This window comes from Dendroctonus ponderosae, unplaced genomic scaffold (assembly GCF_020466585.1).
Source record: "Dendroctonus ponderosae isolate FM_Combo_2020 unplaced genomic scaffold, Dpon_F_20191213v2 Dpon_F_20191213_3, whole genome shotgun sequence".
In the NCBI taxonomy this organism is placed as follows: domain Eukaryota; kingdom Metazoa; phylum Arthropoda; class Insecta; order Coleoptera; family Curculionidae; genus Dendroctonus; species Dendroctonus ponderosae.
In genome coordinates, this window is record NW_026018508.1 from 3,743,736 (window position 1) to 3,754,817 (window position 11,082).

The following is an 11,082-nucleotide window of genomic DNA, read 5'->3' on the forward strand; positions in this document are numbered from 1 at the left end:
TGATGTAATGAAAATCATAAAGTAGGAATATTTGAAGATGATAATCAGTAGAGCGACTCGAGCGATTCGTTTACTTTGAAGCTAACATTCAGTGAAGCTAAAAAACTTGTCTGACCAAAATGATGTGAAAAAGTATGTTTTAAAAAACCATTTACAACTAGAATTGGTAGGAGCACAATACAGTGAAATTATTCTAAAGAAAAACAAAATAATATTTTAATTTGATACCAGCCATACTTAAAATAGAAAATGTTTGCAGATTGAATGTATTGAATGCATTGATTGCAAGATAATTGATTATTTTTGTTGTGAATTCAACTGTTTTTTCTGGACGGTAGAATTATATGACCACTTATAGCGACTATTCTTATAAAATATGACGTAGTATCGTTTCTGCTATGATCAGCATGATTTAACTATAATAGAAGCCACAGCTGAAACGAGAGGTCTTTAGAGCTCTTTAGAGGTCTGGTCGGAAGTCAGTCATAAGAGGTTCAGTCTAAAGTCCTACGAAAGCGTCACAGTCATAAGAAGACATAGGTCATAATTGGGTTCCGTTACTAGTAAAAATTCGATGAATTTGGAATAAAATTGTTTTTGAAAACATAAGTTTCAAATCAATCAATAAAATTGAAGTCATGAGTTAGTTTTTCCAGATATACCTGATAAACATTTTGTTATTGGAAACGGACTCTCTTAAATTATTGTATTCCACAATTCACGCTAATTAAAGTAGTCAGTAGTTAGTTAGCAGACAACTAGCTTAAAGTTTAGTTTAATATCCGATTAGCCGTTGACAAGTTATAAGTCTAATTATAACTTATGTTTTCTAAATTGTTGCCTGCCAACTTCCAATATATCTTCTAGATCATGCACTAATAATTTAACATTAAAAAAGTTATTTGTAGTTTTATACTAGCTTCTTATTGGCGGGTTAATTTTGTTACTAGTAAGCTATTCACCCGGAACTCTAATAAACAAAATATGTCTTTGGGGAGTTCTAAAAATGCACAGATCCCATTATCCAAGCATAACTAAGGGCCGTTTAGGACATTCACCGCCTTATTGATTCTATTCCTAAAACTACCATTAAAACTTTTACAATGTAGCACGTTTCACCCAGAAGTGGCAATTGTAACTCTGTCACAAAGGGCAATATGGGATGACGTTAAATGAAGTTTAAGTGGTCCCGTTCCGATGTAGCGCAAAGTTTCAAAGAGAAAATGAGGTTTTTGCTCAATTGGTTCGCTAATGGTCAAGAGTTATGTCGGTCAGACTAATTTCAAAGTTCTGCACTATTTGAGTAGGTTTAGGAGTAATGGCATTATCTAGATTTTTAAAATGTATATCGAGATTTTCATAGCTAAAAATGAAATAGACCTTTACACATACATGTTACCATTCCGCTGATAAGCCGAACCACGATTTTCAAAAACTGTTAACGATGCATATGGGATAGCCGAGCGGAACAGGAGGCAGGGGGGTCCATTGGAAAGAAACTGGACTAGGCCAGTTTTTAAATAATCGTCGGTACAGTCGGTTGCAAGTTGCCAATAAAAGTTATTTTGTGTGAACACATTGCGTTTATTTATTTATTGTTTATATACATATGATTTCAACAGCGAGTATTTTTGTAGTAACAAAAAGAAAGTGATTTTGAGAAATGATACAGTAAAACACTGATCCTTGTATTATTTTAAAATATTTTATTACGTATTTTGAAGGTATAAAAGAAGGCCCAACATCTTTTAATATAAAGGTAACTCAATGTTAGTTTTGGTTCTCTTTTATACACGATAACATTTTCTTCGTTAAAATTTTAATTATTGGCATAAATTATGTGTCAGTTTTAATGGAAATTAATTCCCACTTTTCTCATACTTTTTCTATTCTTGTTTTCGTTTTATGGTTTTATTAATTTTTTCTATATAACACAGTGAATTAAGTTTGGGAACGTTTTCACAGGCGATACAAGACAATTGATACTTTGAATTGATAAAACAAATCTTCCTTGGAAGTCCGTATTTCAATTTCACCCATTAAACAAGCTTTTCAAATGTCGTTCCAGGAGCAACACATGCGAATTATACGAAATCAGCTTAAAGTTTCGTAACAAAGACACCGGGTGTAAACTTTTCACATTTTCCATGAGCCGCAAACTGGTTTATTTGTCACTGAAACATTTCATTGCAACTTTCATGTTTGACCACTTTCAAGTGCATTTGCCGTTGTTTACTGAATTTTCGCTTTTCGTAGTTTCCCAAATCCGACACCAGAACTATCATTAGAACTTTGGTTCGAGAAATACTCCGGTTCTCCAGTAAGTGGCTACTGGAACTTTGTTTGAAAATATTCTGCTGTTTATCGGTCAATAATATTTCGAGTGTTCTAGACTGGTCTACCAGTTAACTCTTGGCCTAAATTCGAATTCATTTCGCATTTGAATTTAATTTTTATATAACAAGACAAAGTATGGTAGCTAATAAATTAAGTTTCAACGGCACCTGGCGTTCGGGATAAGGGCATTAATGTCATCATACACTTCAACAACTCGAGCGAACACGTTCTTACCCACTTTGTTCCTCGGATGATATAATATTGGAACAAAGAATCTAAGTTTCAACTAAGTAATTAAGTTTCTAAACTAATTTTAGACGAATTTATATGAGATGCAGGGCTTATGTGGAGTGGCACATTGTAAGTTAGTTGTGTAAATGGTAAAGCTGGATTTTTAATTGCATAGTTTCTGCTTGCTATGACGGAACAACATTGTATTACTTAATTAGTGCTTGCAAGCGGAAATGTTTGAAATTAAAATGTTTCGTAAAAGAACTAACGCATATTATTTATGAATAATTGTGAAGTTTTTATTCCCAAGATAACTGAAACTATTATTTTCATCAATGATAAATTATTAGCCACATGTGATATAATTAAGAAGAAATTCCCAACCCAAACTGTTACTATTATTATTGTAAAAAGTTGAATAGTTAACAATTGGAAAAGAGTAAAAATGTGTTTTCAAAGACTTAGCTCGATTTCCACTATTTAGAAGCTACGTTTCATATTTTTCTATTTGATGAACGCGATTTTAAATGGATATAAACCAGCGTAGTATTTGCGAGAACAATTATGAGATTCTAGTCGTCCCAGATTATTTTTTTTATTTTTGAGTGTTAGGTACAAGATGATTTAGCGATTTAAAAAAAAAACATTTGCAATCCGTGTATCATTCAGTCAATATTTTAACTTGAATCAAAGATTCGGCCAGTAGCAAACAAGGGAAAATCAACGTACCCGGAAGAACAATTGAAAAACGTTTTGTTCTTTTGTAATTTTTTAAAAGTCTTTCCAGAAGAACAAGAAAATTTGATTACGACTCAAATAAATAATATCCAAATAACACTTCATGTATCCAAATAGAGAACTCAGAAAAGGTAGGAAAAAGAACTCAATTTACGATAAGAACAGACTCCCAACAGAATGCAAACTTTGCTGAAGACAAATTTGAATTTTAATGTTAATTAAAAGATAGCAATAAATAACGTGAGATTAGTATAATTCAATGTACTGAAGGTAATTGAGATATTTCTGTTCAAATTTTGTTAACACTTCCGAACCAGAATAAATATCAGTCCTGGTGAAAATAAATGATATTAAGGAATATGTAACGACGCAAACGGACGTTGCCTAAATGTGTACGAATTAGATAGTTTAATCCGAACTAGTTAATCCGAAAATATATATTTTCCATCAAAAGGACATTTTTGCTGATGCATGAAGTTTATAAACAACAATTTTTTCAGGAAAAATACTAGCAATTTAGAAAAGTGTCCACTAATTTTTATTTTCACTTAATGATTTTCTGTCCATCGTATATTTTATTCTGAGAAGACGCAACTGAAAGTTTAAGAATATTAGAAATGCATGTAGTTTAGTCAGGTTTTGCGTACTCAATGGTTTCTAAAATGTAAATAAAATGACACATAAACATAGAAATCTGTACAATTAAACCAAAACGGGGTATATTCTTTAGTACTAAAATCGTATTTTTGATAATATGATAATATTCATAATTTGTCCAGATATGAATGCCATTTATTTATTGATGAATCTGGTACTGGTGACGCCGTTCAATGCATTGCACATTTAAAAACAAAAGTAAATAGACGGTAGCTTTCTTTTAGTCCTTCATTTTGCTTAGATATATAGTTGGGTAACGAGCGAATTAATAAATGAAATGAATATTATTAACCAACGCATGTGAGAATTTGGACGAACAGGCGAAAAGTCAAGTATTCTGAACACAGACGTGCATTAAAAATATAATATCCTATGTGCCACGAACAATATTTTATCTAAAAATGTATTGGTTATTATTTTAATGTTTATTTAAATAAAAAATATATTGTCTAAAAATGCAATACAGGCAACTACATTCAGACACTAAACTCCGTTTGTCCTTGTTAATTGGCTAGGTGGCAAATAAGTTAAGAAAGGTTGTGATAATATAGGTTATTACAACATTTCAAATAGTTCAAAATCACTGTCATAAGTTAAGAGTTACAGATAACGAATTTTACTAACTTGATAGATTTAGATTTTTTAATTTCATTATTTCAATAGAGGTGAAACAATCTCGTGGTAATAGCGAGGAAAAGCCTAGTTTCATTAGTAGGCCAAATCAGCAGAAATTATTTTTTTTGTAGCAGTTTTGTATCAGTCTGTAACGTTTCCGCAATATCATCTCTCCAGGGCTATTTAACCCAATGCCTGCTTACATAGATTCATCGAAAAGCATTCTTCCAAACAGACGCAAAACGTGTCTTTTGTGTATATAGGAGGTTCTGGAAGGTTTTCTATATGGCATTTAATAGATGCAGATGGCAAAAATCATGAGGCAGGCAAAATCATGTGTGCGTTTTGTAGCATTATAGACCGATCATTTCCTCTTATAAATATTATAATACTGTTATAATAATAATAAATAAAATTAGATGCATTAGCTGAATGAGTTTGAACAATACAGTTATTCAACCAGATTGATATTAGAATTTAAAACTGAACTAGTCTCCATAAACGATTTTGGTTTTCTAAAAACAGCCATTACATTTGCTGAATAGAATGCTGTATTCTCATTGCATGATTAATGCTTGATAATTAAATATACATTCTTAATTTTGTCTATTTATGTATTTTCAACCAAACCAGTCAGGCCTTTGAACGTTCATATTCGGTGTTTTTTTTTCTGCCTTAAAACCGCTTTAAATTAATATTATAGCAAAATTCCGATTTTCGATTACTACCACTACAGCGAAATTGTAAACGACAGTCCTGAAGAGTAAACAGAATTACAAATTCAATTAATTTTGTTCCAAACGGGTTGCTGTTAGTAAACATAATTTCTTTGCCGTTTAATAATTATGCAGTTACTGATCGGTTTCAGGCACACTAGCACACAGTAGAATACTAAGTATGCTCTCGGTATTGGTAGCGTAACTAGAGTTCAAAAATGATATTACGTTTATCCGTTGTGCAACTGTAATTTTTTACTTTAATCCTTGTACTTGTACTTATTGTCCAAAAATGAGCAGCAAAACGGATAAATTTTCTGTTCCAAGAATTTGCATTTTCAATTTAAATTATCTTGCGTAAATAAGCGATAAATAAACCCGATATTATAAATTAGACTAGATTTATAGTTACGATTTTGCTTATAAGATCATAACTTTGCGAGTAGAACCGACTTTTTTCTGGACGAAACATATAAAAAAATGAGCTGACTTTTATTATTGCCTCTAAAAAATATTTGAATTTTTATTAGAATACATAAAAATTTAATATAATAACAATCTGAGAAAATTAAAGCATATTCATTTAGTTACCAACTATTGAGAGTAGGTACTTAACTGGTATTGAGGATTGAAATTGCAATGATTGAGAAAAAACACGTTATTTAAATTTGTATTGCCATCAGTTAAACAAATTCAAGGATATATATTATTAAAAAACCTACCACTCTTCATTATTTTGTGGTACAACTTTTCGTGACTATCCATATTGTGTGACGGCACTTTTGACGAATTCCGTGTGTTCATACACATAACTTGAACTGGTGCTTTGCAAATTCCACTAGCGATTTTCATATATTGGCATAAAATATTGTTTTTAGCAACTTCGGTAGTATTTTCCGTATTTGCCATTTAAAGCTGAGTTTTATTATTGCGTTGTAACTAATAAGAAGATCACAAGAAATGAGAATCAGTCCAATTGATAAATTTTAATTTGTATTTCCATACAGGAAAAATGTTTATTCTTACACTGTTCAACACCCAAGAATATTTGCATTTACCGAAAATTTAACAGTCAAAACTATAAGCAGAGAATGATGAGCAAACTGTAGGAAACTACAAACTATGCGGGCTTCTATAAGCAAGTCTCGGAAGCGAAAGGCATATGACAAACTTTGCAAACATAAAATCTAATTTCCCCTTTGCACTTTCCAAAGTTATTAGCTTAGTTCAGGCTGCAACTTCGTGATCATTATCTTCGCGTTAAGCTCAAAATATTTGCACCAGTCATTAACCCTATATAAATTGGTGTTGAAAATAAATAGAATTTGCCCGAAAGCGACAGTCGATAGCTCCAACAGATGCTTGAGACTTGAAAAGAAGTGACGTCTAATCACAATCAATTGCTCTTCGCTACATTAATTGAATTTGTAATTATGTTGACATTTCTGGACATTGTTAGTGATATTTGCCCTGCTATTAGAGAATTAGGAGACGATCTTATAATTGAGTATTTATTTATTAGGAAGCACACGTCTCCAATAAACTGTTAAAACCATTAACAGATACATTGGCAGAATGAATATACGTACCAATAAGTTTGGGTGCTGAATTCCTTTCCACCAGGACTGATTAGTTTACATAATTCAGTTTAATGGTTTCTTAAGTAGTTTATTTCAGCTTTACTTATATGCATATATGTATAAAGCTTATAAAAATGCCTACGTGTTTAGTTTAGAGATAGGTAATAGTTATTTTTCAACTGCTTCCCTGCAGCATCCCTATAGTTCAAAGTTCTACTAATTTGAAAATATATTGAATCAAGTAGCGCATTTCAGTAATGCAGAAATGTAACAAACATTTCTGCATTACTGAAATGTATGTTCGTGTTACTTATTCCGAAATCGGATACTAAAATTGATGTATACCTACCTATAACAAATTGAATTTATTTTTTTTGAAATTCAACATTAAGTTGAAAGTTTGCTAATTGCTCATAAAGTGTTGCAAAAGAAACACTCGTATATTAGAAACATTGCAGTTAATCTGTCCCATATACAGGGTGTCTCACGGTCAGCGTCCATTAGAAAATTTCGGGAAGCAATTCGATTTGAATCCTGCAAATTTGGATAACGGGATTTTCGGAGACCCTCTTTTCAGATGAAATAACAGCGACGTTATGCAACTTCCGGTTATACCGGCAGTTGTCTCAAACTTACTTATTTTAAATGGAACAGCCTGAATAATGCTTTTTGTGTCGATTTCTTCAGTTCCAATGACTTTTATTAAACGTTTGTCTATTCTATTGTATCCTATTAGTATTATCCTAAAATTGAATAACTTTTCAAAGATAAAGGACTGAAACTCAAAATCTCAGTTGCTAAATTAGAAGTGATTGTACTGGATAATGAATTATCGGAAAAAGAAATTTAGATACTGCAAAATGGAAAAATTACAACAATAAAAAAACTAGAAAAACTTCATTAGCTGAAAGACGATGACAATTTGCTCATTCATTCAATGTATAGGCGAGAACATGTTCTCTTTGTCCACATATGGTGTTCCTGTGCCTAACTCGAGCAACTTTAAACATATTTGCGGTTTTGTTTTAGTTGTGGGAACGCTTTTTACAAAATTGTGGCGATGAACAGTAATAATAAGCAATATGTAATAATGAAATTAATTACGCAATTTATTTTAATATAAATGATCAACATGACCCCCATTGACTATTTAACACTTGTAAATGTTAGATATAACTGCTTCTGTAGTAGCTCTTGCTATTTCAGCTGGGTCAAGTTGGTCAAAGGTTCTTCTTAAACGGCCTACTAGTTTTCCTACTGAATCGACGGGAGTACAGTAAATAATTTGCTTTATTGTTCCCCAAAGATAGAAATCTAATGGTGTTAAGTCTAGATTCCTTGGTGGCCAATTCCACGGTTTTAGGCGCCGAATCTATCTATCTTCAAACATCTGATACAATTTCTGGTCTATCACATTTCTATAATGTGGGGGAGCACCGTCCAGTTGACACCAATGATCTGTTTTATCCATAGACAGATGACACAATTAATTTTTTGAAAGAAAAATTCGGTGATTCGATTATTTCAAGAACCGGGCCGATCTTCGTTCCTGCGATTTAACTTCATTGGACTTTGTTCTACGGGGCTACATAAAATTATTGGTTTACAGCAATCATCCAGCAAATTTACACGTTTTACAGATCAATATTGATCGAGTAATTGCTCACATACGACCTGATTTGTGTGAGAGAGTCATGGAAAATTTAGTTCAACGAATTAATTCCTGTCAGCGATTCCATGGAGCACATTTAAATGATGTTTTGTTTCATAGCTAATGGTATCCATTGTATCTTATAATGATGTAAAAGTTTCCATATTTTGTAAATAAATAATTAAATAAATGTAAAAATAAAATAATGGTCAATTTTTTTGCACTCGCCGATGATGACACAAGCAAAACACGATTTTTTTAAAGGTCGCAAATTTTATGCAAAATATGCATTTTATACAAACAACATACCGTGAAAGCAGCACTTGGATTTTCAACACTCATTGTCTCACTTGTATATGCTTGCAAAAGTACGCGTTTGAAAAATTACAAACGTCAAAACATGACAATTTCAAAAATGGCATTGACATCAAATTTTAAATATGAAGTTGACGGCTTTTATTATTGACTATTTTTATTTATTATAACTTATTATTCGTGTTATGTCCGTTATTCGAATAAAACAATTGTTCGATACGAGGGCGAAAATCCGGTTTTCGAACTCGGATTGACACCGTGAAACGCCGCCGTCGTTCGAAAAACGACACTTTTTGCTCTTAAAAAAAACTACTATTCTGGAATGATAAGAATTTTCATTGGACTCATTTGGAATTTTCAGGAGAATATATATTGCATTTAAAATAATGAAGTTTTCCCAGTTTTTGTGACAGAAAATAAAAATTGTTATTTTTCCACTTTGCTGTATCTAAAATTCTTTTTACTCCGATAATAATAGTAATAATATCTAATTATGCAACTGTGCTGGAAACATAATCCAACATATTTTTGCCATTATGGCCCAAATACTGCACTTGGCAACAGAGACAAAAATGTATCTGTCGCATTTAATACAGACTAGTACTGTATCCGTTTCTAGAGAAACAAAAAATATAACAAGTCAGTCATCCGTCACGCTCCGGAATGGCTCAAGTGCACTCAGGTGGCGCCTAATATAAATATAATAATATAATAACAAGCAATTCCTTGTTGCATAGGGTTCGTACCGATTGCAACCATAATTTAAGCATAGGCGTCGTACCGATTGCGATTTGAAGTATTTGTGGGCTGTAGAGTGTCGAGAAAATACAAAGTAAGCAGTTCATTGTTAGTCTCCCTTTCCAAACCCCCCATGAACGGAAGTGGTACGTTCAAGCTGATATCTTGAGTTTCACTTTTTCATCTTTGAAAAGACATTCAATTTTAGGCGCCACCCTGTTATTGGAAAAATTTGGTGAAAAACTATTTTTTGCTCAGAAATGGATAGAGTAAGGTCGAAAAATGTTTAATAAAAGTTATTGGAAATGAAGCAGGGGACACGAAAACAAGATTTTATTTTTGTGTGTGTGTTCCCTTTAAAATAAGTAAATTTGAGACAACAATATAAGGTCGATATTATTTCATCTGAAAAGCGCGTCTCAGAAAATCTCATTATCGAAATTTGCAGGATTCAAATCGCATTACTTCCCGAAATATTCTAATAGACCGAAAGACTATCTGTTTTTTTGCAGCCAAGAAGGTTTAACTCTAAACAAAATGGCCACAGACCAGTACGGTTTTTGCGCACAGTGTTACCTTCCAATAAAAAAGCATATAGCAAAATACTAGTACAAGTAATACAAGTTATTCCTCATAATGCTATAAAAGTTTTTATCCCAATATTATTGCAAAGAGGTAATATTTATATTTTTAATTATGTGACATTTCTCAAAATTAGTTGTGGCCGGATCATGCCTGCGGAAGCTACTTCAAAAAATTGTCTGGTATATTTTCAAACATACAGAGTGTTTTTTAACTACGTGGGCAAACCTTAGGAGGTGATTTTAAGAAGAAGCTTATTAAATACAGGTACGGAAATGTTTGCTGAATGTGCGGAATGTCACAAAATAATAGAAATATTGCAGTTGCAATTACAGTAGTGAGAGCATAATTTTGGAACTAAAGCAAAAAAGCCCACTGGCGTTTCTAAGGGTTCAATAGTCAATATTTTTTGCAATAAAAGTTCTCTAATGGTATGGTCGCTTAACTTTGTATTAACTTGACTCAGAGGTGCGGAATAAACTGCCAATAGACAAAGAACGTGCGCTGAAACTTGCTAATTTGAAAAAAATTAGACCAAGTATTTCCTCTGGGACACCATTGAGCTTCATAATTTCATTACATATTGGCCCTTTATTTTTGTACATATTACTGTTAAATTTCAAAAGGCCAAATTTCAAAAAAGGCGGAAAAAATACTATAATTTAATATGAAAATGTACTAGAAGTGAAATGTTGTTGATTTTGAAGCACACAAAAATGATATTTGGTTTAATCGTTTCAATATTATTTAATCGAACACCAATACAGGGTGATTCAAAATTGGCGTAATTCCTCTGGGGGTGTTGTCTGGCGGTGTTATAGGAATACAGAAAAACTGGTAAAATAAATTAATTGTCATTAAAAACTGAGAAATTTGGAAAAAACTGTGTCAGAAATACGGCAGTAATGTTTGTCAAGGTTTG